The sequence below is a fragment of the Neofelis nebulosa genome, chromosome 4 (genome assembly GCF_028018385.1).
Source record: "Neofelis nebulosa isolate mNeoNeb1 chromosome 4, mNeoNeb1.pri, whole genome shotgun sequence".
Classification (NCBI taxonomy): domain Eukaryota; kingdom Metazoa; phylum Chordata; class Mammalia; order Carnivora; family Felidae; genus Neofelis; species Neofelis nebulosa.
The window spans coordinates 60,867,965-60,893,696 of record NC_080785.1 but is presented as its reverse complement, the minus strand read 5'-3'; the positions used below and the strand labels follow the sequence as shown (position 1 = coordinate 60,893,696).

The following is a 25,732-nucleotide window of genomic DNA, read 5'->3' as shown; positions in this document are numbered from 1 at the left end:
GCTTCAAATTAATAATGACTTTTGAATACCTTACCATAAATTAAATTCCAAACAAAAACATAACTGGCCTATTCTCCAAAGGAAAATTCTAGAACTCAGAAGAATCTCATGAAACTATTTCTATTATTTTTACTGGAGGTTTTTGAATGAATGAACCAAAAGTTTCAGTAAATAGATTTTTCAGTATATATTTCTTTCATCACTTTCATTCCCGTCTATGGTAATTCATATGTTCATATCTGAATTCTCACTAGGCAGAGGGCATCTGGAAAGGAGGGACAATATCTGTATTTAAGCATCAGAAACAATGCAAGGGGGTAAACCTAAAGAACTCTAATGCCTCATCTGTAAAGTGGGCAAATGCCTGTAGCAGGAGGTACATGTTGTAACAACAGATGTCAGCATTCAATGGATGCCATTTTCTTTTCCTTCCCTGAGTAGTGGCCATTTTCCATAAATTACTTAAACTTACACCTTCCTTTATAATTTCCCTGTGTTGGTCTTCCAAATAACAACTTAGGAAAAGTCCAGACCCAGAGAATGAGGAGGAAAAGAAGAGGGGCTACCAAATGTTGAGTGTGAGTATGTGCTACTTGTCTCTGAGACAGGCCATTTTGCCTCATTTGGGTCGGTGTTCCCAACTGTCTCTAATCCCATAGCTCTTCCTTGGAAGAAAGAATAGTCAAGTGGCAAAAGCTATGGCTCCAGAATCATACTCGAAGTGTTCAAATACCCAGGTTTGACACTTGATGGTCACATGCATTTGGGGGAATTATTTGTCTCTGAGCCTAGAAAACTTGAATGAACTTCACCCTACATCATGGGATAATTAGGAGGACCAGTGAGGTGGATGCAAATAAACTATTCATCTTTGACCTTTATACATGGTAAGATTTGTTCATTTTCCAGGAGATGAGTATGAAAGGAGGGAGCGGGGACAAATGCACTGATTAATGCCATAAATAATGCCATTTGCTAACTTTATGACACCAGGAAGAGTTTGATGAAATTTAATATGCATTCATCCTGATCTCCCCATCTCTCTTAGCAAGTCAGTTGCCTCAGTTGGCAACTCTAACGAACTCAGAAGTGAAGAGGCAATGTGAGCTGACCAAAGACCGTGGCAAGCTAGGGAATGGTGACAAGTGCTAGCCTAGTGTCTTCCTTCACTCTTAATACTAAGAAGTTTAATGAATGGGCAGATGAACATGTGGCTTAGAGTGCCCCGAGCGAAATCCTGTCAAGCCATTCACTCTTGGTCACAATTAACGACTGAAAAAATTGGAATGTGGAGAATGTAGTAGTTTATGGGAAGTCACAAAATTTCTAAGAAGGCGCAAGCCTTGCCTATGTTTTCTATAAAAATAAAACACAGTATCTATAATCTTTTGCTCATGATTGTAGAGGAACTGCAAAAGAAGGATAATTAACTACATTTATATTTACTGAATTGTTTTCTTCAGGAAATAATATATAGAATTCAGATGGGTGAGCCCAGTGTAAAGGAAGTGACTGTCAATGTCAAAAAATTATCCCAATACTTTCTCAAACAATTGACATAATACCTTATTATATATGTATGTGGAACGAAGAGTGAGAGGAAATATCGCGTTATGTCCTTGGTTTGAAATGACAGGTCTACACTCACAACCTGACCTGTAATCTCTTGTTTCTGTGCCAATCTTTGTTTTTCCACCCACATTGTAAGTTCATTAGGTACAGGAGCCACGTCTCATCCTTCTGCCAAAAAAAGTTAATGACAAATGACACTGGTTTTAAAAAGAAATTGTTCTTCATCTGCAGAACAGTTACTGCTGAGGCATTGTCATCAACACATACCCTCAGAGTTATATCCCTCCAGCATAGGTAGCAGTCACAAGTCACCCACACTCCATCATCTGATCCCTTTTTTGACCAGCAGGGAATACTTGCAAGACAACTGAATGGAATCACAGTGAGATGCTAGATGGGCAGAATATCACTGTTTTTATTTTATATATGATACTAAAGGGATAAATATCACAACTCCAGCCTCATTAACACTGTATTCTACACAACCATTAAGCTGCATGCTGACACATGTATTTGACCTGGGACCAAATTCACTGTGGCATACTAGAATCATTTTCAACTCATTTATCTTGAAAAACCCAAGTCAGAATTTCTATGTGTATCATGCACCTTTAGAGGTTGGTGGGCCAGCACAATGGTTTAGGAAAAAGAGACATGGTCTAAACGGGTTAATAATTTTCCCTGGTCTCAATCTTCTGAAAATCTGAAAAACAAAGGATTGGACTAGTTGTTGTTTCTTCAACTTACTGAATCTTAATGAGCTCACAATGAGCTAGCTAAAATCACAGTTCTTCTTTCATGAACACTGCTATTCAGCAGGGATAGAGCCTGTGAATCCATGATTTTATCAAACTCTCCAAACAACATAGGACAAGAAGAACTGGAGAAACACCCGACGAGGTGCTGACCTCCCCACCGCTAACCTCAAAAAGTCAGTGGTAGAGGAGATGGTAGTCATCACGTTGTTATTAACAAGCTCAGGTGTGAATGGCTAAAATGAATTTACCTATTATAATAACAGAAAAATCTAAGAGATCAATTCCTTTAGGACACATTATTTTGCTTTTACCATGTAACTGAATGGCACAAGATACAGGTATTAGTACATACTAGTCCGTGGATCCCAACAGAAAGAACACAGGAGTCCTTAAAAGAAAGGCTTATCACATCAAGCTGCAGGACCTCTCTTAACCAGAGGGAAAGAAGTTTTGCTCTTCTACTTTCCTGTCTTATCTATAGTTACGGAATCCCTTTGTGACATACTATTGTAAGATCTAGAGCATGATGAAGTGTTAGAGAAATCCAAGAAATTTAGGTCCAATACAATCACAGCTGTGAAGATGAGCACAGGCCCTATTTATTAAAAAAAAAAACAAAAAAAACAAAAAAAAAACGAATGATATAAAAGAGCATAAGATGTTATAACACACATGCATGCACACACACACCTTTGCTCATGCTCCAACATCCACACATGCAAACACGCTCATGGCCCCACAAATATGAACACGTGCCCACCCTCTTCTGCACACATGCTGTGTCACGCTCTCAACTCTGGATTGAGTTTTTAGTTGATTAAACACATGAAACTGAAACTATCCAAATAAACTCTTTTGGCAGTTATTGAAAGTCTTTTGAAGTAAGCCAGAATGCCTCTACAGTCAATGTTTCCATACTGAATCAGTCCCTGTCATAGTGATATTATGTTTATTTTTTATGTTGGAACAGAGATTTCTTCTTTCATTGCACCAGCTCTGAAAAGATAAAAAATAAAAGGTAATAAAGCAGCATTCATCAAAGTTTAAGATCTCCTCCCTGGCGAGAGCTTATGCTCTAATTCTTTTTACAATCTCTTTATAATAAGACTGGGCTGCTATTTGTCGTGGTCATTTCAGACCTCTTTTAGCCCCTCAAAAAGGGAAAACATTCTCTTACCTTCATGAACTAGTAAAGCCTCTCAATATTTGGTGATTCATTCTTTTTGTTTTCAGGGCCATGTGGTCTGTTTGAGCTTGTCATGTGTGACAGAAACTGACTGGAAGGGCCCATGTGGGCAATTCTAAAGATAATTTTGAAGATTTCCCCAAAAGCTTAAGCTTCTTTTTTCAGAGCCCTTTACTGCTCCAAAACAAAACATTTCAATACACCAATTTTAGAACTTGGGTACAAGATAAAAGAAAATTAAATATATCCAAAAGTTAGCTCATAACTTTCTACACCCCACATAAAACCACTCCCTTCCTCCAAAGTCCTTACTTTGGAAAATGGCATCAAACAGAGTCTTGAAGCCATAAACTGAGGATTCATCCTCACATCCTTCCCTGCTCATCAGATCCAGTTATTCACCACATGCTGTCTAATCTTCCTCCGAAATATCTATTTCTCATCTCTTGGCTCTCTCCCCACTGCGAGACCTCAGAGTAGTATCTCATTTGAGCATAGCCTCTTAATCTCCCTGCCACTAACCTCTGCTTCCTAAAGTTCTCACTGTTCCAAGCAGTGACTTATTTCTAAAGTACAAATCTGATCTTTAGAAATTTTGTGAATAGGAAGTAGAATAAGTACTTTTCTCTTAGGATTGTCAGTTCCTTTATAACCTGGCACAGTCTGACATCTCAGACTCATATGCTATTGTTTCCTTTAGCCCTCATCCACCCTCCTCTCTAGAGACACAGACCTTATTACCACTCTCTAAATATGTCTTGTGTCCTGCCATATGTCCCTGGGGACAGCAGTCTCCTACCTCTCATATCACTATACCACTGCCCCGATGTGCCAATCCAGTTCGACCTTCAATATCCATCTCACGTCTCATTTCCTATGATGCTCTCAGACCTCCCTCTCAGAGCACTGTATTTGTACTATATTCTATATTCGATAGTGCAAATCATGTTATGGGTAGTACAATGAGTTGCATGGTGGCCTCCCGAAAGGTACATCCACACGCTAAGACCCTAAACCATTGACTATGCCTTTGTTTGGAAAAAGGCTCATTGCAGATATAAATTAAATTAAGGTTATGGAAATGAGATCATCCTGGATTATATGGGTGGGCTTTAAATCCAATGTAAGTGTCCTCTTAAGACTCAGAGGAAAGACACACAGGGAAAAAAAGGAGACTATGTGAAGATGGGGAGATTGGATTGACCACAAGCCAAAGAATTTGTGGAGCCACCAGAGGCTGGAAGACTTTCCCCTAGAGCCTTTGGAGGGAGCATGACACCATCCACACCTTAATTTTGAACTTCTGGCCTTCACAACTGTGAGAGAATAAATTTTTGTTGTTGATAGCCACTAAGCGTGTGGTAATTTGTTAATGTAAACCTAGGAAACTAGGAAGGATAGTTATTTATACATCTGCCACAAACTAGATCTTGAAATCTAACAGGAAAAAGATCACAAATTTGATTTTAATGAATAGACTTTATATTTTGAGGAATTTTAGGTTTACAGAGAAGTTGAGCAGCAAGGACAGAGTGTTCTCACATACCCCTCTCCTCTAGTTACGCCTATTAGGTATTAAGGTGATGCATCAGTGACACGTTTGTTACAATGAATGAGCCAGCAATGACATGTACTTGTTGACTAAAGTTCAGAGTTTACCTGAGGGTTGGCTCTTTGTAACTTACGATCTATAAGTTTTGATAAATGTATAATAACCTGTGTCTGCCATTACCGTGTCATGCAGAATGGTTTCACTGCTCCAAAAGGCTCTGATGCTCCACCTACCCATCCTTCACTCCTCCCAAATTCTGGTAACCACTAGTGTTTTTTGCTGCCTCCATCTGCCTTTTCCCAATTGTCGTATACTTGGAATCATACAGTGTCTAGCCTTGTCAGATTGGCTCCTGTCACTCAGCAGTACGTCTTCATGTCCTTATGTGGCGTGACACATCATTTCTTCTTATTGCTGACTAATACTTCATTGTCTGGAGGTAAGAGATCATAGAATTTTACTTGACCTTTGTACCCTTAGTGCCTAGTCCAGTGTATAACACACAACATATGTTCATTGAATGAGTAGCTACAATGAGTAGGTACATAATAGATGGAACTGTTGAATGAATACTAATTGAGTTTTGATGATTTACCGATTTTATAAAATGAAAGCTTTAAACTCTATACAATGACCGAAGTGGTTGTGTTTTCTTGACGCCAGTGAAAGCACCCAACGGCTGTTATTCATGGGTTCTGGGTTCTGGGTTTTGCCTTGCACTGAAGTAATTTGTGTTATATCCCAAACCAAAGGACTAAACACAAATTGATGATGATAGGACACCTAAACAGCTCCTTGTTACAGGAGAAAAATTAGCCCGCAGGCACCTGGGTGGCTCAGTCAGGTTGGGCTCATGTCACGATTTCACAGTTCATGAGTTTGAGCCCTGCTTCAGGTTTCACGCTGACAGAGCAGAACCTGCTTGGCATTTTCTCTCTGCTCCTCCCCCGCTCACATGTGTGTTCTCTCTCTCAAAATAAATAAATAAACGTTTTTCAAAAAGCAGTCTAAACCACCAAAAGGCATATGATTTATATGCATAGGTGGAATACACTTTGACTTTCATTACTGGTAACTTTGGTCACTGATTTTAAAAATGGTTAACAGGTAACTAAGTAACATTTAAGAATCTCTGTCAGGGCCAGATTTCAGGTTGAATATTGCCCTTGCTGAGCCCCACAGCTGAATGGCTGGGATCAGAGATATTTGAAACAATTATCCTTTAGTTTGCAGCTCTTTTATTTTAATTTTTTTTAATGTTTTATTTATTTTTAAGAGAGAGAGAGAGAGACAGAGTAAGAGCTGGGCAGGGGCAGAGAGAGAGGGAGAAAGAATCCACAAAGCAGACTCCAGGCTCTGAGCTGTCACGCAGGGCTCGAACCCATGAACCACGAGATCATGACCTGAGCTGAAGTCAGACACCCAACAGACTGAGCCACCCAGGTGCCCCATCCTTTTTTATTTAGAAAAGAGTACCTTTCAGTAGCTTTGAGAAGTCTTGTGAGGAGAGGCACATATGAAGGAAGATTGGTCCTGAGATAATAGTTACTAAAATTTAATGAAGATATGGGGCTTTGTTTTATTGTTGTCTCAAAATCTGTAAGCATTTAGATTTTCCTATAGTTAAAATAGTTAATGATAAAAAGAATTTCAACATATTTTAAGATAACTATATTAGAAATGTGAATTAAAGGTACTTTCTTATTCATTTCAAAGAAGAATTTTTATGTGCCTAAAAATTTTAAGAGACTTATAATTTTTTATTATTTAAACAACTAAAGGATCTGAATCCAGATATACATGGGGGGAGTGTGTGCTGAATCATCTATAATTGAATGTATTTTTAGAGAATCATATATTCCAAAATTCTGACTCTTTTCCAAATAAATGTTTAAATTATATTTATTAAAATGCTAGAAAATAATGCTAGAGGAAATATTTTCCACAAAATGAATTACTTATGTATTAGCAACAGATAGTACATAGTCAAATAAAAGTATTTTGGATGCCATTTAAGGTCTAAAAAGCCAAATATAAAAAATTCCTTTATTATTAAAAAAATGTTTCAAGGAAATATATTTGAATAGCCTCACAAAATTGTCAGCACGTGATTTTGGGTGCAGTTTATTTGTGGTGTCTTCAAGGAAGAAAAAGGAAATTAATCTAACATGCAACTTCATAGTACATAACTCATATTCAATCAAATTATTGATACATCACAAATAAGAAGGATTCAATCAAATTATAGATACATTCCAAATACAAAGGCCCACATTTAAGCCTATTCTTAAATAAACTACAAATTTATATTACCATCTGGCAATAAACAGAAGCAGAATAATCATTTCCTTTTTGAATAATGAAAAAGTCCACTTCAAAATGCCCCAAAAATATTGGACAGGAAAATACCCTAATATTTTGTTTATAATTTCAGATGGTAGTATATGAAATCTTACAACATAAGCTAGCTGTGATCAAGCTAATATTACTTAAATTCATTTATTAATAAATCCATTTTTGTTACATAAGAAAACTTAATCAGGGAAAATGCAAAAGGAAAAATCCTAGCCTTTGCTTTTCAGAAAACACAGACTGCTGAAACATAGACTCTTTGCTGCTCATTCAGTGCCAGCCAGCCCCCTCCTGATACCCTCTAACAGTGGTCCTCTGTCTTTCCATTCTTTTCCTCCATCACCGCTTATGATAAAAATTTCTAGCAACTTTATCTTCTGTGGTTAAGTAAATTGTTGAAATCTGAGTTGCCACCAGCTTGCTGGTAAACATAGAAAAAAGCTGAAGTCTGTGTTTAGGAATGGCCTTTTATCATTTGGTTAATATTTCTTTTCTGCCTGCAGCAGTGTTGTTTTGGATTTGCTTGTTTTTAAGCTTCTTTGATTTTTGCTACATATTTTGACATTTGACTAATAGAAAAATTTTTGCTTCTTTTCTTAGTCATATTATGTCAAGTGATTCATTTCTTCTCTGCCCCCCCCCTTTTTTTTTGTAACCTCAGGCATTCTTCATGGTGCCTCTAAATATATCACGCAGCTGTTAAGAAAAAAAAAATCCCCACCAGAAACTTAGCATGTGCACTTTTTACAGTGTGATGAAACATGTCTATTTAAAAACATTTAATTAATACTTTAAGGTATGTAGAATACATAAAAACATCTCTGAATCTATTGCCTGTCCCAGGAATTAGACCAGGCTACATGAAAGATGTGTCTTGCTACAATGATTTTCTAATGACTTGGATTGTAAGTAGTCACTGTTTCCCCCACTTCTTTTTCTTTCTTTTTTCTTTCCTTTCCTTTCCTTTCCTTTCCTTTCCTTTCCTTTCCTTTCCTTTCCTTTCCTTTCCTTTCCTTTCCTTTCCTTTCCTTTCCTTTTCTTTCTGCTCTAATAATTTTCTCCCTCTCCCTTAGTACCTTCCTAGTCATTTATTCAGGTTTCTTTCATTTATTTGTTCAATCAGCATTTGTTGATCACTGCTTATTTGTCATATTCTAGGAAAAACATCGGAACCATAATATGAATAAGACATAGTCACCACATTCAAGTAGCTCACATATATCCTGAGGCACATCCTTGTTCAAAAAGAAGACAGTGATGTTAAAGACCAGAAAAATGGTAGTAATGACATCTTTCTCTGACATAAACATGACTGAAAAAATAAAACTGTAATATATACAACTTTGGAAAGAAAAGGAACCTTCTGAAATACTTCAGATTGAGAGCAAATATTTGGATTTAAGCACAGGGCCTTCTAGAATCCACTCAAGTTGAATGACAAGGGTTTCCGGTGAAATCCTTGCAATAGTCTGCAGCCACATTCTGTATACTGATACTGTCTGGAGCTCACCAAGTAGAGGTGCAGGGAGTTGGGGTGGAAAGAGAATGAGGGAAATTAAAAAACAGAAAGGGAGTGAACCTTTGAATATCTAAAAACTGGGATTTCTATCCAACTTGACAATATTTTTCATGCCTTAGCTTTTATGTTTCCACTTTACACCGCATTCATATTTAAGCTCATTCTTTTCCTTGGGTTTAAGTATAGTCTATAGCTCCTAAATTTATTTTCCTGGCCTAGTATTCTCACTGGTGTTTCATACATATATCCAACTGCCTTGATGTCACCATCAACCATTTTATAAGTGCTGACTCAACTGAGGTCCATTCAGATTTGCAGTTTCAACCTCCAGTGTCTCTAGATCACAATGCTATTTACCTATACATCTGGTGTTCAAGGCAGAATGCTGTTTTTGTTTCTGTTTCTCGACACTTCGCTGTCCTTCAATATTCACATCTAATCCACTGGATTAGTCCTATGGATATTGATTCTCTTGAAATTTTTGTATATTTTCCCATTGTTCTTCATGTCCACAATCACTATGTGGGTTTTCTGGTTGGATTCTGATGACTTTCCAAACAATTCTCCATACTGCCATCCAAAGAGATCTTTTTTTCAGTCAGAGCTGATAATGTTACTTCGACTTCTTAAACTTTCTGACTTTTGATTCTTCAGTGGCTCCCATCATATTAAAATTCAAAATCTTTAACATGCTCTAAAGGATCCTACATGATCTAACTGTTATCTCTCTATACATGTCTTGAGCCAATCTCTCTTGCTTACTCCTCTTCACAATTGATGTCTTCAAGACCTTTGGAAGGACAGCTTCTTTCTTAACTCTGGAATTTTCACACATGGTCTTCCTTTTGTCTGCAATGCTCTTCTCCCACCATTTGCCTTTACATTGCCTGTTAATGATCTTAATCTATATATTTCTTCACAAAGCACAAAGCCTACCTTGAATCCTCCCGTAATAAATACTGCATGCTTTATCCAGATCTGTTTTTCAGCAGTGAGATAAACTGCTATTGACTATCAATTGATATCAGCTATCAACTGCTCACCATTGCAGATTACACTGGAAATGACCATCCAATGAAGGCTATACCATGTCTAAATGCCTGTCCCTTTGCTTCAACTGAATTACAAATGTTCACCAGTTATTGATTTCAGCATGTTTCATGATGGATGAACATCTCTTTCTTTCCATTACTGTCTTCCCTACTTATTTACAGGAATATCTCCTTAAAATCTTTCCAATGAACTTTTAGAATACATTTTTTTCTCAGAGTCTATTTCCAGGGAATCCAGCCTATGATAGTATCAAGGATGATACTAGGAAGCAAGTGTAAAGTGAAACATTAGAGCTGGATTTCCCAGTGTCTGAGTCACAATAAAGACACCATCACTGAGGTTAGGAGGGGTGTGGAGCGCCTCTGGCACGCTGTAATTTAAACATTCACTGTTGATGCACTAAGATGGGATACCAGTAGGAGGGAACAATATTGGCAACGATATTTCCAGCACATGGACAGAATGAGCAAATTGGTAGCTATAATGCCTATGGAAATAGGTGGCCCTTGATTAGTTCCATTGATTCACTGAAGAAAGACAATGTCAGGCTCAGTCACTGATTCCCAATTTAATGCAAAACACAAAACTACAGGTCTTCATTGGCTGCATTTAAAGAAACCCTAATCTCATGCAGTAGGGGGAAGTCAGAACAGAGGATCAGATACATGACTTTATCTTAAGAATAACAGAGCTTCTGACAAGGCTGCATTGGTAGTCGAGGTCTTCTGTGCCAAGGTCACAGCCCAAAGTGGAAAAGAGAAAGACCCTAAGATATGGAACAAGGATTTCTAGGTTGAGAACTTTGAATTCTCAAACTCCCTGAACCTGTTGGGCCTGTAAAATTGACCCTATACCCTCTTTATTAGAACTTAATAGCTCTCCTTGCAAGAAGTTTATGCAGAGGCCTCAAGTAAGGCAGATGCCTTACAAGACAATGCTTACCTCTTCAACAATCTACTCCCTTCTACCATCCTGGCAACCATTTTAAAACCCTACCACTAAAAACCTGTCAAATCCTATCATAGCTTGAAGAGGAATGAGAGTAGTCTGCCAAGGAAAGAGAGGGACTCTTGACTGAGGAGGTTCCTGCTGGCTGATATATACCAGCAGGAGCAAGGAAAAAATGCATGGAACTGTATTCTCAGATGCACTGAGGGAAGCAGACATAAATCTGATAAGGAAAAGTTTACTGATATGCAATACTTATCTGTACTATATTTCAAATTCTGGCAAGGACCCCAGGAGGCATTACTAATACATGGCTAAGATGACTCTTGGAAACTTACGAAAATTGATAGTCTGCCTTAATGAAGTACAAATGCCAGAATTGCTGCAACAGGTAAAGGGAGGAAGGGTTCCAAAGACTCAGAGATATAAACATTCTAGAATGCATGTACTAGCTAAGGCTGGAAAACCTACCAGTTTAATATGTTCTGTGGGATGGCCTGGGGAAATTTTCATTTACTAAATGAATAAGGAATGCCTAGTGGGAGGAGCACCGTCATCATTAAGTTCAGTACAACATGTCCTCTGTAGACGGTGGCTGATGGGGGTTGGGGGGAAAGCTAGGACTCATGAAAGTGATGGAGATGATGGGATGATAGAATAGGAATCCAGGTAGCAGCTCTTAACTGTTAGAAACAAAACAGGTGCAGTTTTCACAAAGAGCAACACAATGACGTTGTAGAAGAGGACAACTCCACCAATGAAGTTGTGGAGAGGATTAATAAAACATATTATTATTGTAGATAAAAGAGATAGGCAGTCAAGAGGTATATTTCTTAATAATACAATGAAAACTGAGGGAAGAAACATGTGGATGGACTTCTGGGAGAGGGCATAGAGCGTGAAGATTTTGTATTGCATGCTAATGCCACTAGTGAGCATAAACCCCAGAGAGAAACTTAAGTAACAAAGTAGAGAGAATGACTAAGATATAAAGTCAGTCAGTCACTGTCACTGGTCAACCAGTGCTGGGTCAAAGGGATAATAAATGTAGCTTCCATGATGGCAGGGATGGAGGTTATTCATGGGCAATCACTCACCAAGACTGTTCTGGACACTATTCCTGCTGAATGTCTAACTAGCCAACAACAGATACAAATGATGAGCTTCTGATGTGATTTCAGCCTCCTGAAGACCACTCAACCACTTGGTAGAAAGTTGATTATGCATTGGACTCCTCCCACATGGAAAGATCAGCATGTCAGATCCATATACTGATTATAAATGTCTTTCCTACGCTTGGCTTTCCTGTATATCTAAAAACATATAATAAAATGTATTATCTATTGACACAGAATTCCACATGACTATGACTCAAAAGGACCAACTTTATAGCGACTGAACTGTGGCAATGGGCTCATGACCATAGGACATGTATAAAACCACCCAGAAATTACTTATCTGCTGAATGGCAGAATGGGTCTCTTCTATATATACCTAATTATATTCATCAGTTTGGTTTTCAAAGTTGTTCCGTGTGCCAAAAAAACATCAGGAAAAAATAAGTAATCACCATTTCAGCAGGCATCTTTCCAAGAGACCCACCCTGACCTTAAAGCTGCAAAATGAGGATGAATACATTTTGTGCTCAGAAGCTGCAATGGGGTATTCCCTTGCTTCTATAACTGGTTTTTAAAATAATGAACAAGTACAGCAGCCAATGTCTGAGAATAGCATGGTAACCAGGGATCCTCCGGGGATAACAATCTCAGTCACTCCACCAGGAAATCTACCTAGCAAGCAAAACAGTTAAAAATAAGAAAACAAAATCTGGGAGATGTCATGGAGGAGGGTGATGAATATCAGCTACTGCTAAGAGATCACATGCAGCAACAGGGATTACAATTGATCTGATAACCCTTTCCTTAGAAGTTTCCCAGGAAACCAAGTCAACAGGGATCCTGGAGGAGCTGTTCCCAGATACAGAACACTTCCTAGAAGATGCTACTGGATCTGTATCACTTAGCAGTAGACTATAAAGAATTAAATGGTACTTCACTTCAATACCATCTTTAGGGCTAACACAACACCCCCAACTGTTGGAAATATGGGCTGCTAAGAAGCTCTCTGCTATGACCCTCACTATGAACTTCCCTCAGCTGTAGCAGCGAGTGATTTGCTCATGATTACAAACTTTTTCGGTGGGACAACCTTCAGCCAATGAGTGTGTAATGTGAAGATGCAAATCGTTGTCCCCTGGCCTCAATTTGGGACAGATTTGAGTGGCAATGACAGCAGCAAGACTTCCCATAGGATCAGCGAAGACGTCAGGTGCAACCACATGGAGCCCCACCTTCTCAGTATTACTGAGAAGGATCCTCGCTTCCCATGCTATTCTCAGAACCCCGTACTGCTTCCCTAGGTCTCCTCAAATCTCCTGAGAACATTCAGCAGTAAGACTCCTTTGTGATGCTCCCATTCTCAGAATTTGTTTCCAGTATATCTGATCTAAAATATTTGACCATGTGTCCTTTAGCCTCTCACCACATATTTTAATTTTCTTTCAGAGCAATTAATATCACTGGTAATTATACATTTGTATGACTACTAACATGACTGAGAACAGGACCCATAGCTGTTTTGCTGATTGCTTTATCCCTTTACATGTGGCACATAACTCATGCTTATTAAATAGTTCTTGCTTTTTATTGCTACTCAAACCAGATAACAAGATCTGTTTTTTCAACTCCTTTCTTAGTAATACACCCTCCACTCATATGAGTTCTGCAGTCACCCATATAGAAAAACCTCAAGCATGAAGAAATGCAGTTGTTTGCCTTCTTCAGTATGCGAAATTCTTCTGGAGAAAACGGCAGCAACTTGTAGATCCCTGCCACGATCTATAGCCCCAACTTGTTCCTCAACATACCTTACCTTTCACATCACCCTAATCCACTGCTTTCCTTTTTCCCCAAACAGCTAATTGAGACTTCTCTAAACTCCTTAAGTACCTCCCCCTTCTCTAATCTGCTGTATCATTACAGAGGACTTAAGCTTCTTCACACTACATGCATTTGCAAAATATATACACCTATGTCTCTTTCTATGCCTTCTCTCTTGGTGCCAAATCAACTATGAGTACGTTTTGTCTAAGTTCATTGGGACTGTTTTTACATGTCTCTTTAGGCCAGCACGTATCCTTGCTCCTGCGCCTCACAGACAACCTTCTTAAAGACTTGTTACATTACTATTTCTGCTTCTTCACCTCCCAGTTGTTTCCCCAGTCAAACTCAGCTTGCTTTGTGGAATCCATCATTCTACTGAAGTTACTCATGCCAACACTGCCAACAATCTCATTGGTAATAAAACCAACAGAATCTTTTCAATCATCAGATTACAAAGCATTTTTCAAAAATGTACGACAGTCGTCCTGTCTCCTGAAATGCCTTTCTTGGCTTTCACAACACCTGCTTGTTTTGGTATTCCTCCCATCACTGTTCAAAATGGTTGTCAGGCAACTCTATCAACTCCCTGTCTTCTGGGATGCCTGTGTTGGAATTCTCCTGAGTCCCTGCCTCTCTCATCTCAGTGCTTTGTAATGCTCAAAGGAGAACCCCATTCAGTTCTACTCCATCCAGAACTAGCACAAATCTCTATCTGAGGGTCAAACTCTACTCTATCCTCTATTCCCCTCAGTGCCACTCCACATTTTCAAACCTGAGTACATTATCTTCCTCACTCCTCCTGCACTGTCATATAAATATCCCATTCACTCAAGCAACACAAGTCAGAAACTTGGGAATGAGGTTTAACTATTTCTCACCTTTCCTGCCTCCAGTTCACCAATTACCAGATAGAGCTTTCTCAAACTGCAGCCAATTATGTCACCCCTTACTTAACTGCCTTTTCTGATCTACATCACCCTAAGATAAAGTCCCGTTTTATTTGACAGACTCACTAGGCCTTTCATGAGCTAAACTCTATTCTCACCAAAAATATTTATTTTATTCTTTTTTTTAAAGATTTTGTTTTTAAGTAATCTCTAAACCCAACATGAGGCGTGAACTTACAACCCCAAGATCAAGAGTCATATGCTGTACCAACTAAGCCAGCCAAGTATCCCAGAAATATTTTATTTTAATCATCTTTCTCTATCTTGTCCAGAAAGTCAGGATAATTTCAAGAAATCAAGCTGCCTAACTTTGAATTTGTTGTGTATTGTCCACATGACATTTATTATTGCCCCGTGTGAAGAGAACAAATTTTCCCACATCTCATTTTTCTATAATCCATTCATATATATATGAGAATTAATTGATATCTGACATGTAAAATTCTTCCATGGTGCCTTGCAAGTAGGACCCACTCAACAAATTTTACCTTTTTAAAATATATTTAATATTATTATTACTAACAGTAGTGTTTCATTCTACACATTAAATTTCTTCGTACTATATGCTATGCTAATCATACAGTAAATATTAATTAAAGTGATTATTATGTGGATAAAAATAAGAGTTTTACTTTAGAAAAGAAACTGATGACACTACCTAATATTTTACTGTTTTAAACTCTGAAATAATTGCAAGAGTAAGCAAGTAGTGATGGGGGCATGAGGGAGAGAGGAAAGTGGGTGATGGACATTGAGGAGGGCACATGCTGGGATGAACACTGGGTGTTGTAGGTAAGCCAATTTGACAATAAATTATGTTAAAAATAAAGAAAAAAAGGAAAAAAGTGCATTTCAATGAGGTTCAATAAGTATAAACCGAGATGATGGTAGAAAATATTCTAATACATACAAGTGAGAAGGGACAGTAATACTATCTTAGGCACTTCTCATGAAAGGGCTTGAGAAATAAGTATTTTCTAAAATATTCAAAAAGAAAATGACAAGGCATGCCTTAGATTTATTATGCCTATGGCAAAGGAGAGAGCAAACTGTGCAAAAATAAAGCTCAACCCAAGGATGACTTTCAAACTCTCTTATTTAAACCTTCTGGAAGAGAATGATAACTCAACAACTTGACTTATCAAAGACTGCAATCCATACAGCAAGGCTTAAGAAAGATCGGAATGAACAAGCTGCTGCACAGATTCTGAAGGTCATTAGAGTTGGACAGAGTCAGAGCCAGCCACACCATATGGTTGCTGAAAAATTCACTCATCGGAAAGAGCCATAAAATTGTAGTATATTTCTAGAGGCACAAAACTCTGACTATTAAGGATAAAAAAATAACCACTCACAGAGAATTGGCCAGAGAGGAAAGTGAATCAAGATCAGAAATCTAAAATGCCCGTGCAGCATTTGTGCCGTGTATAACTACACAGCAGACAGGGCCATGCATCCTAGCAGCCATGGAGATAGAGCAATGCACAGAAAGCCCAGGCTGTTTATGACTTGTCTTCAGACATCACCGACAGAACTTCCCCACAGCTGACACATGCCCATCCAAAGACCTTTTGACCCAGTGTGTCCTGACTCAACTACTGCCATGCATTTCCTTTTATTCCACAAGTTTTTTTTTTAGAGTTTATTTATTTGGAGAGAGAGAGAGAGAGAGAGAGAGAGAGAGAACACGCACATAAGTGGGGGAGGAACAGAGCCAGAGGTACAGAGCAGACTCTGCACGGCTCTACACGGTCAGCACAGAACCTGATGCAGGGCTCGAACTCATGAACTGTGAAATCTGTGAAATCATGACCTGGGCTGAAATCAAGAGTTGGAGACTTAACAGACTGAGACACCCCGGAATCCCTCCACAAACCTTTTAGAATGAAGCAAGTATAATTTCTTTTTAATAAAATCATAAACTTTAGGTATCAAAACATATTTCTAAATCAAAATACATCTGACTTGGAGCCTCTGGTGAGTAATTTGATCTCTCATATTATAGCTTCCCAAGTCCCAAGGACTGTTTATAATCAAGAACATTTGAAGAGGGCCTCCTGAGTTTTTGGATTTTGTTTTCCATTGGTCAATACACATTGATCATGTGGGAACGGTCTCCTGAGGGTAAGACCTCACCAGACTTGCTAGAGGGCATTTTGCCCAAATTTGCCCACAATCTGGTCTTCTTAGGAGTGTCTTAAAACTATTACCTTTTGAGGTCTTGCCAACCCTCCAAAGTAGCAAGAATCATGAATTAGTAACTCAGCAAAATGCAACTTTACTTTTGTTTCCTACAGCCCCTTCAAATGTTATTCAACAGAACACCTCTTCCCCATTTTTGGACAAAACTTCAACAGGCCCCTTGATTTTCTGCTCATCTGTATGTAATTGATCATTTTATCACAAACACTGTCTTATTTCAGTTATTAACATGTCCAGTACAAGATTTTAATTAGAACTCTTCACTTGCTTAAACATAAATCTCTAGCCTAGATCAGCTGTAGTCTGGAGCCTACAAAAGGAGCCAGGAGACTGAGAGTTTAAAAACATCCTTATCCTAATATTCAACGTATCCGAAAGCTCTGACAGCATCTTCAAAGAATGGTAAATCTTTGGCACTACAGTGACATTCCTTGGACATACTGTGTTCATTCAAAAGGAAATTTAAAAACTTATTGAGGATGAATATAACAAAACCAATAATCACAATTACCAATCTGTGGCTATTCCCAGAGATACTCTGACATCATCATCCTTAAGTTTTTGGGGTTTTTCCCCTTTCTTTTCCTCTTCTTTCTCTAATATCTGATATCAAGTGATTATATCTGAGCCTTATTTATGTGCCAAAGTATAAATAATGTAATGAAGAATCACAAAAGAAGAACCTCTTTACCACTGGTGAGCCATTTATTTTTCAATTCACAAAAGAGGAAGGTAAGGACAATTCTGAAACACTTGCCTGGGGGCTCAGAACTGAAGCGTGATACCTGCCTCTTAACAGAAGTGTGGAATTGAAACAAGTATTGGAATGGGAAAGCATATAAAAAATGACTATGCTGTCAGTTACTTGAGACTTCAGATAAAATGTAAAGTTGAAAGCTGGCAAGCAGAAAAGCTCATGTGGAGAAAGAACTCTATCATAGATGAGAGTATTATTTTTGCTGTCTTATACATAAATCATGGCAAGGAAAAGGAAAGAAATATTTCAACTGCCAAATGGATAACTAATCATGGCACTAACCTCCCTCAAACATGAGGAACATTCATCTAGTCCAATTCAAAATTATTTTTCTCATGCTGTATTGGTTTAGGTTGTCATAGAATTTGCCTATATATATATATATATATATATATATATATATATATATATAGAGAGAGAGAGAGAGAGAGAGAGAGAGAGTTCATTAATGGCAAGAAGGTAATTCTGTTGATGAGACTGGCAATATGGGAGGAAAGTGTTTCACTGTAAATTTGGAGGACAAATGTTAGTTTCCAATAACAGCTAATATAAGTGAGATAGTGATAGTGTTCTGATCCTCTATAAAAATTGGAGTGCATTTGGAGTATCTTGATTGACACATTTTAAAATGTATTGGTGTGAACAACTTATGAACTCATTTAAAGATGTGGAATAAGATGGGGAACAAACATGACAAGAATTCACATTTAAAAAATGACGTCAAGAGCTGAGAATGTTTTCTCTGGAGAATACAGGGTTCCATTGGACACATAGGCTGAGGAACTTGACAATCTTCACCTATTTGAAACTACCATATGAAACAGGAGACATGAGACAAATAGGAGATAAATGCTTCTCTATGATCAGAGAAAAATGAGCAAAACATAAAGGAAGATCATGTTTGGATCAAAGATAAAATGGGTATCTCAGGAAGAAGAGCATTCTCTGCCAGTAGAGTTGTTTTAATATGACATGTTAGTCACCTCTAGGTTAGAATTTCCCTCAGCTCATTGTTTTGGGGACTCATGAATTCTGGTCCATCACCTACTACCATATTGGACTCATGGAACATACTTCATGGGTTAAAGAGGCAAATGTTTCAATATACCTGTTAGCTCTCTACCCCAAGTATTGGTTCTATAGTGTCTCCTATGATTGAGCCTTGGGCCGAAAAGAGAAAGTATTCCAGAATCACAAAATACTTTTGTGTCTTAGACTTTCCAAAATGGATACCTTCCTCTAATGAGCTCTAAATTCTGCAGAATCCTTTATTTTTTTTGTTCAATTAATCCATATTCTCCTTTTTTGTTTTCAATTATGAAGCTATTCTTTATATGTTTCATAACTTAAAAATTCATGTGATAAACTGACAGGCCAAAAACAAAAAACACCCACTTTTCCTTTTCAACATCTATACTGTTGTGATTTATGAACCTCTTTTTATTTGGTTTTCTGTCTTACATTTTTTTAAGTCATAGGTGAAAGAATAGGAATCACTTCTTTGAGCTATATTGTATATGACTATCTGAACTACAGTACAAGTCTGTACGAGTCTGTTGTGCATCACACAGTAGAACCAGTAAGATAAATAATGTAGCCGCATAAAAATACCTTATTATTCATGTTATAAACACTTCTGATTTTACCTAAACACAGCCAAGTACAGAGTAGCCATATTACCTTGGTGTTTTGCATAGCAATCATGAAGCATATAAACTGTATGGGTATTTATTTTCAACATTTTTCTGATCATTAAATGGAGGTTAGAGCTAGTTCATCTTTAAATTCAGAATATTATTCTATACATATGGAGCTATAACATTTTTTCCCATATGGTGTCATATTTATTTCCACAAAGGAAATGTGATGACAGAAATTTAAAAAAAAAAGGCTTCCAAAAAAATGTATTAAAACAACAGTAGATTTCCTATTAAGCAAAGAATTCAGTACCTCATTTTTCAGCCAGTTGAAGGAGCGCCGAGAATGTACTGGCGTTGGAAAAGATACTTCTTTCCAGCCAAACTCTTCAGAGAAGTTCAATAAGAATAATTTCCATTCAGGAATTCCATCTTTCATATGCCAGGTGTCAGGACTGTCAAATCTTTGGACTGTTTAGTCTTATCAAACCTAATAAAACAATCGTACATAACCGCTAGGAAACATTTTGTTGCTCTTTTCCACACAGCATCACTTTTAAGTTTAACTTGGTTTACTAAAAACCAGTTTTGCATTTTTGAACATCTTGTTCAGATTTCTAAAGAAGATTTTTCTTGAAAGTATGTCAATATAAAGAGTTATTCAAATATACACATAAAACAAGAACGATATTCAAATGCTTATATACTGAATGTAAACCAGGAGTCATGAAATTAGAATGGTACTCTTTCTGGGGGAGAAATCAGAGGTAGAAACCTTTTAGCCTTATCTTACTGACAGTTAACAGGAAGTTATATGGTGCTGGTTGGGCGTTGTTTTGTGACAAACATTTGAAGTAGAGAAAAGCGATGTGCAGATTGTCTCCTTGCGCCATGATTCAGTTTCATGATATGCTGGCTTCCCTGTAGGTGTCAAGTTGAAAATATCCTTCCTTTCCTTATTGCTCATAGCTTATAGTTCTTTTTGTGAAGTTTATTTATTTGAGAGAGAGAGGGGTAGGGGAAGGGTAGAGGGAGAGAGAGAGAGAGAGAGAGAGAGAGAGAGAGAGAGAGAGAGAATGAATTCCAAGCAGGCTCCCCACTCCCAGCTTGGAGTCCAATGTGGGACTTGAACTCATGAACTGTAACATCATAACTTGAGCTGAAATCAACAGTAGGATGTTTAACTCACTAAACCACTAGGTGCCCCATAGCTTATAGTTCTATAGCAGGAATGGGATGGAGAGAATTTCTCAAGTGTTACCCACAATTAATTAATTTGGCCATATTTGTTAGCTTAATAACATGTAAATAATACTTCTTTTAATTTCTCCATCAATATATCAGTAAACAAGAAATCAATTAATTTGAGAGGGGGTTGATGTAGTTGCTCAGTGTTGCTCAAACACAGGATAAAGCATGACAAATAATGCATTTTTTTCTTCTCTACGTTAAATTACCCATGATTTAGGAGAGAATAATATTAATCACTCCTTTACAGGGCTATCCTGGAATTTTTTTTGGATGATCTGAGCATTTCCTGGATGGCATTTAAGAATACAGTATATATACTGATATATATATATATATATATATATATGTATACACACACACACACACACACAGTGTTGATTGTCCCTGAAGTCCTCAGCAAGTCCAGCCTTTAGTTAAGAGGAAATCTAAACCATGACTTGTTTTCACATCACTGGAGTTTACTAGATCCTTTCTGACCATAAATTATAGTTCTAAATTCAAAATTCCTGTCTTAGGTTTAAGACCAAGTCCTTGACCTCTATAGCACTTTTTGGTAGGTGGGTGCATGGTTTAATTGGCTGTGTTTCAGTCCTCCTCCTTTCTCAATACTGGCCTGATACTTCAGTTCCACCAAAATGTTTGGTCCTATTTACATTAACCGTGTTTCTTCACAGACCAGAGTCTAGTCCTAATACTTGAAATGTATCAGCAATAATTGTTGACCTCCACAGTATCTAGTCACCAATCTGTTAGAGCCTCTCTGGTAACAACCAACGCCTTGGAATTACAACTAGCAACTAGTGGAATAGAAATACTTGTGACTCTGTATATTCCCATAGCAGTGTGATGCATTTTAACATCATCTATTCTACGTCCCACTTCCAAAAAAGTTGAAAATTACTAATTTTTGGAATTATTAAGGTAATATGGAAATATAATTTATTATTTTTTTCTGAGTGTGTGTAAAATTCTCAAAGCCAGAGAGCCCTTTTCATTTTGTATCCCCTGCAATCAAACTGGGACTTGGCCTAGATGCCTTTGGCCTACCTTGAACAGGTAAATCTAGTTGCTGCATTCTAGTCCTTTCCTGAACTTCGTTCTAGCATCTGAGAGCTTCTTTTTAGAGCCTTAGAAGCACTTAAAAAAGAAAAGTTTAAATGAGATTAGCAGTTGCAAAAATTGGTGCCAGAAAAGAGAAAACAATTAATAAGGAAATTGATGGAAAGGGAGAAGAAACAAGGCATGACTCTTACTACCTCCAAAGGTATTATGTACATAAAATAAATCAAGGTGACTTAGTGATAGCTCAAAGAATCACAGCTGACAAAGAATAGTTTAAAAAACTGATATTTTAGGGAAAACATGTATGACTTGACTTATCTTCTTCAAGTTTACTTAATATCTTAAATTACAGATTTTCTCCACATCTGTTCCCATGGCAGTTGATGTTTCCATGGCTGATGTTGCCTGGTCATACCCATGTCCATCAAATGGAGAATTTTTCTCCCCCATAGTCAAGGAAGCAGAGAAGTGAGGACAACATAATTCAGATTACCTGGATCTTTCTGTAATTTCTGCTTAAAGTAAAATTTAAACATTTATAAACTTAAAAAATTGACAAATGTGGCACATCCACTCTTCTCTGTAGCAAGTGTCTAAGCAAAAATTAAGCATTATTAATAAACATTATGAAATAAAATATGGAATGAATATTAACCAAATATAAAGGTTAATCTCTATCCTGCTAAACAAGTAAAATTTGAACAAAAAATGTGAATTATCCACAAGAACAAGTCACTTAAGTAATACAGAAGAAAATAATTAGGCAAGAGAAAGCTTTCTGTACTTTTTTAGAGACTGCATTTAGTCAACTTTGATAATGGAAAGTATGTCCTCCCAGCAACCAAATATAATGATCCTGTAGCAGATGCAACATGAATATTTGGGGGATATACCAAAATCTGATAAATTAATACATAGAAGATCCATAAAATCATTTCTAAGTGATAATTTTTATGATGATGTAAAAAAAATTCTTATACCTTAGAGAGCTCAGCATTATATTTACTTTTCTTAAAGAAATATTCTTGGAACTCAATGATTATTTATTGGATTTTTGTAAGAATATTAAAAGTACAAGCCAGTAATTAGAGTGATTATAAAACTAGAAAAAAAGAATATTTTAGAAAAGGTATGTAAATAACTAATATAGAATGGAAAGCATTCCCCCAGAATACAGCAGAAAGTGGTTAATAGCAGTAAATTTCTTAGCAACATGTTTTCATGGAATCTCAGTTGTACCTATACTTTTAACTTTGCCTAAAAGCTCCAAATTTTCACTGAATCATTTTATTTGAAGTTTCCATAGAGATTAAAAAGTGGCTACATCAGAGTGTATGTGGGAAGCAACTTCTAAAATGGGTGTTATTCACATGATTTCTGTTTCCATATTTATTTTGCCCATACTTCTACTCTTCTTATTTTTTAGACATATTTTCCCTCAAACTTTGACTTGCAGGTCCTGAGGTAGTTCTCCCTATTTCCTGACACTTCCAAACACAAAACTCTCTCACTCATTACATCTCAGGGGGGTCATGGTTTCTTGTCACAAGAAGGTGTGCTATGAAATTCAATCTATTGCCACTCAACATAACATCCTTCTAATCTCTGGTGATGGTCAGAGGTCAAGGTGGCATATAATACTGTCACACACATCACAGTGAAACACAAAGGATGAATATTCATATTTCAGTGCATACAAAGATGACTGCCAGAGTTTGAATACACATGGCCACACAGTTGTTTGTAGTGTATGTGAGATTCATCCAGACTTCCATGTCTTTCAGCTAACATATTTCCAGTAAATTATTTTCCATGAGTAATTTAAAAATATTTTTATGATTTAAGCATAGAACTTTGAAGGAAATATAAAAAATGTAAGTCATAAGCATTCACAAGAGTGACCAGAAATTTCAGCAAGTTGAAAACTATATTTTATTAAAAGTTCACAAAAAGATAGCAGTTGAATAACCTTTTCAAAATTAATGTTGAATTATTTTAAAGTGTTTAAAATTATTTTCTTCTTTATTTGTAAATTTCTATGTCCCTTATACAAAATCATGTTTGAAGATTCAGAAACATTCCATAAATATATCCTGTTTATATATATGATATAAATATATATATGGTATGTGTATATAAAAATACATATACTTCATTTATATGTTATATAATGATATGTGTGATAAATATGTATAATATACATATATACATGTATAGGTATATATGCATATATACTTTAGAGAATATTTACCTGTGTATTACTCTGTTCTGCTTGGATTTTCATTTCAAAAGTTTTGAATAAGATTTTATGTTTTGAATAAGATTATAAGTAGTTTGTTAGCATCTAATGAAATACTCTTCATTTTCTGTATGTTCAGTTTCCCTAATGATAATTTTCATTTTTAGCTTCTCTTCTATAAACGACCATCCCAGATGGCATTCCATTGTTTCAAAATTGATACCACTCACCTTCTTTTAGGAAAAGATTGTATTTAATAGGAAGTCTGGGCAGTGTTTTTCTGCAAGAAGGGAGAAAGGGTGTAGCTTGAGGAACAATATTAAGCCTTGTATTTGAATTGTTCTTCTATGAATTACTTCCTAAAATCTGATGTAAGCAAATAACTCTTCCAAGTCTTTAAGAACTGCTTTACAACAGGAAGTATCTCAACAATTTTCTGAAAATATGCACATCTGTTCACTCAGGAAGTAAGCATCTAAAATGATTATTACCTCTTTTTCCTTAAAGAAACCTGTCATAGTTTTGTCATCCAACATGCACCTTTGCCACGGGTATGTACCTGGGCTGAGAAACACTAACACATTCTTAAAAAGAAATCTCTCTCTCTCTCTCTCTCTCCTTCTCTCTCTCTCTCTATATATATATATATGTATATATATATATATATGTATATATATATACATATATATATACATATATATATATACATATATATATATCTCCATACACGCACACACACACACACACACACACATTAATAAATTAAATGTAAAGGTCACTAGGAGCAGGAAAATACCTTTATTTTATTTACTATGGTCATCTGAGTACCTAGTTTAGGGCCTGACACAGATGCTTGGTAGATATTTACTAGATGAATGAATGAAAGCTGATTATGGTCTCAGATGCTGACTGGCACTCTCTGAGTAAGTCAAAGGACCCTGTGCTCTCTCCTGGATTATTGTATCCTCCCCCTAGTTAATAAAGGCCCCAAGGACATTTCAGGATCAGTTACTCTTCCAGGTGATAAGGCTTAAGAATTGCCTAGAAAGGGACAGTCAGTTGGCTTAAGCATCTTGACTCTTGGTTTTGGCTCAGGTCATGATCTCACAGTTCTTTAGTTTGAACCTCACATCCAGCTCAGAGCTGGCGGTGTGGAACCTGCTTGGGATTCTCTGTCTCCCATTCTTTCTGCCCCTCGCTCTCTGTCTCTGTCTCTCAAAACTAAATAAACATTTAAAAAAAAAAAAGAATTGCCTAGATAGGTATGAGGGAAACACCAAATATGGATATAAAAGCTATGTAAAAATTAGGAGGGAAACAAAAAACACACAACACTAAGAACTAGGCAAGAGACGTTTTATTATGGTCCAGATTATCACTAGCATCTGGTTAAATAGAAAAAGATGGTCCAAGTATCTAGATCTCTTTCAGATTCCATATTCTATCATTATATGACCATTGTGTCCACAACACACACTAAGTTTACTTATATACTTATATTCATACACTGTTCTTGTACTAATAGTAAGCAAGCCTAGATGGGATTTGTTAGGAACTCTCTCAGGTCACTGAGAGTAAAACTGTAAAACTGTTTACAGTAAACAGTAAGAACTGAAGGGTCCTACCATCTTCCTTAGTTCTGATTTTGACATTTCTTTCTCTTGAAATAAGTAACACTTATTTCAAGTTAGTTTAACAATGTCTTTGTGAATTCTCCATTAGTTCAGTTTCTGCAGGGTATGAATTTTTTTTAAG

General features: G+C 36.9%; 1 long non-coding RNA gene across 3 annotated transcripts in view; it reads right to left on the bottom strand.

Moving 5' to 3' along the window:
- Positions 1 to 25,732, bottom strand: part of LOC131509333 (uncharacterized) — a 263,716-nt gene that overhangs the window by 89,663 nt on the left and 148,321 nt on the right. For all 3 annotated transcript variants that reach the window (XR_009260438.1, XR_009260436.1, XR_009260437.1), the window contains one exon: positions 19,739 to 19,915. This is a non-coding gene — a long non-coding RNA (uncharacterized LOC131509333). The remainder of the gene's footprint in view (positions 1 to 19,738; positions 19,916 to 25,732) is intronic.